Source organism: Tamandua tetradactyla, chromosome 5 (assembly GCF_023851605.1).
Source record: "Tamandua tetradactyla isolate mTamTet1 chromosome 5, mTamTet1.pri, whole genome shotgun sequence".
Lineage (NCBI taxonomy): Eukaryota > Metazoa > Chordata > Mammalia > Pilosa > Myrmecophagidae > Tamandua > Tamandua tetradactyla.
Window position 1 is genome coordinate 143,365,490 of NC_135331.1, and position 2,463 is coordinate 143,367,952.

Genomic DNA, 2,463 nt, shown 5'->3' on the forward strand with positions numbered 1-2,463 from the left:
TTATACATATATTTATATTTTACTTTACACTATACAATATTATATATATATATGTATGTTTCCATTTGATATTTTGGGAATGAGCAGAGCATTCTATACCAAAATTAGGCAATGAATTTAAAGTTTAGGGTTTCTTAAATGTTTAGTTACAAACTGAAGGTTTTGTTGCACTTATTATGTATAGCAAATATTGAGAGACTATGTAAGAGCTCAAACTAATCTAGACTATATTATTAAAAAAACAATCCTAGGGAAATTATAAAAATGCCATTGAAAATTATTACATCTTTTCCTGTAACTAAAACAAGATTTACACTAACTGTTATGTGTAGCAGGATATAGAAACTTTCTGACTTCATATTTTTAATAAAAATTATACATGATATTTGTATCATATCTGCAAAGAATTAAAAAATGAACTATATTTTAAAATGAATCTTTGTAACTGCTCAATTTGGAATGATAAAATAAATGCACCAGCTGAGAGCTTGAAAGCTGTTAATTCTCATATTTTATTTTATCCTTTGACTTTCCATGTGCCTAGAAAAGTTATGATATGTGATTTTTCTCATTTTAAGAATGTTTATAGGATAAGAATAATATTTTCTTGAAGTATTTATAAGTTTTTATTTATTATATCTAGCTCAGAAATTCTGTTTCCAGTTAGAAACTCAATGGAGATGGACATTCCCATCAGAACAAGCATAACCATAACTGTGATCATAACTTAAAAACATAAAACATGATCATAATTTTTATAACAACACAACAAAATCCTGCCCTAGTTTTCCAAGGCTGCTATAACAAGAACTACAGGCTGGTTGGCATGAACAGCAGGAATTTATTGTCTCATAGCTTTGGAGGATAGTACTCCAAAATCAAGGTATTGGCAGGTCATACTTTCTCTCTGAAGCCTGTGGTGTTCTGGTGGTGGTTTGATGATAATTTTTAACTCAGTCTCTACCTGTCAGGTGGTGATCTGTCTCTTTCTGTTTCCTCCTCAATTGGACTTATAAGCACTTATAAGCCCTCCAGTGATACTGACTTAAGACCCATGCTGATTCTGTTTGACCTCATCTTAATAGGATCTTTGAAGTTCCTGTTTACAAATGAGTTCACATCTATAGGACTGGGGGTTAGTCCATGAACATGTCTTTGTGTGGAACATGATTAAATCCATAGCACAACCTTCAGAGATCTGAGAACTTAAAGCAAATTGTTCTAAATTCTTAATACTAGAAGAGAAGAGACCCAGGGGTGTTTTCCTCCCTAGCACAGCAGCAGAAGAAAAGGAATCTGCCATAGATGAGTGAAGAAAAAACAGCTGAACTTTTACAAACTTAATGACTGCTTGTGGGCTGGTGTGATGGATTAGAGGTTCTAGCCACAGAGCAAGTCGACATTCACCCATCAGTTTTTTCACATGGACCTTCAGTATTCTAAGCAACTAAGGTTGAGGGAAGAATGAGAGAGATGACAGATAGCTACATGAGGCACAAGAGGCCTTTTACTAAGTGCAAGACAGCAGCTACCTAAGACTGTGGCAGGACAGGGAGACTGAGAAAAAACCTTCTTAGGCACTGATGGGCCCTTGGTGATCTGGATCCCATCACAGTGGCTATTTGTAGGATGAGGATCCCTTCTTCCCCAGCATTGCATATGATGAAGGGTTTACCTTGCTTGATCCTTCAAAGTTATAGTTCTTTGTTTTGCAACCACATGCTCAGCCATATTTACCAGGGTAGCACACTTATCCTAGAAAGGCTGGGCTCAGATGTTATAATAGAGATGTTAACAAATTCCTTTGGCAGTCTGCACTTAAAACCCATAAAGTTTAATCAGATCCTTCAGGAGAACTTGACCAAAATTGGACTTAATATAAGGTAACTGAGTTAGCAGGAAAAAGTTGGAAGGAGAAAGTGGCCATCTATAGGTTTAACTACTGATCTCTGAATTAGAAAGTAGGCTAGAGAAAAGAAAAACTTCTGTAAACTTGCCTGTCATACATGTAGTTTTCTAAAAGAACCATCATAGAATTTTCCCTTTTATTTTTTTGTATGCTGTATGGCGGAGGTCACATTTCATTCTTTTTCCATGTTAGTATCCTGTAATTGCAACACCATTTGTTGAATTTTTGTTTGTTTTTGTTTGTTTGTTTTGCTTGTTTGTTTGTTTGGGGAAGTGCATGGGCCAGGAATTGAACCCGGGTCTCCCACGTAGCAGGCGAAAATTCTACCACTGAACTACCCTTGCACCCTATTTTAGCTAGGGTTCTCTAGAGACACAGAATTAGCAGGAGATATCCATAGATATAAAATTTACAAGTGTCTCATGTAATCATGGGAATGTAAAGTTCAAGGTCTATAGGGTAGGCTGCAAGCTGGTAACTCCAATGAAGTCTGCAACAAACTCTCAGGAGAAGCTGGCTGAACAACCTTGGGGATGAAAAAGTCCAAATCCAGT

At 36.0% G+C, this 2,463-nt stretch overlaps 1 non-coding gene across 1 annotated transcript; it reads right to left on the reverse strand.

The window, feature by feature from the left end:
* Positions 1-2,182: 2,182 nt before the first annotated feature.
* Positions 2,183-2,253, reverse strand: TRNAS-GCU (transfer RNA serine (anticodon GCU)). The gene has a single exon. It is a non-coding gene; the product is annotated as a tRNA-Ser (tRNA).
* Between the last annotated feature and the right edge of the window lie 210 nt (positions 2,254-2,463).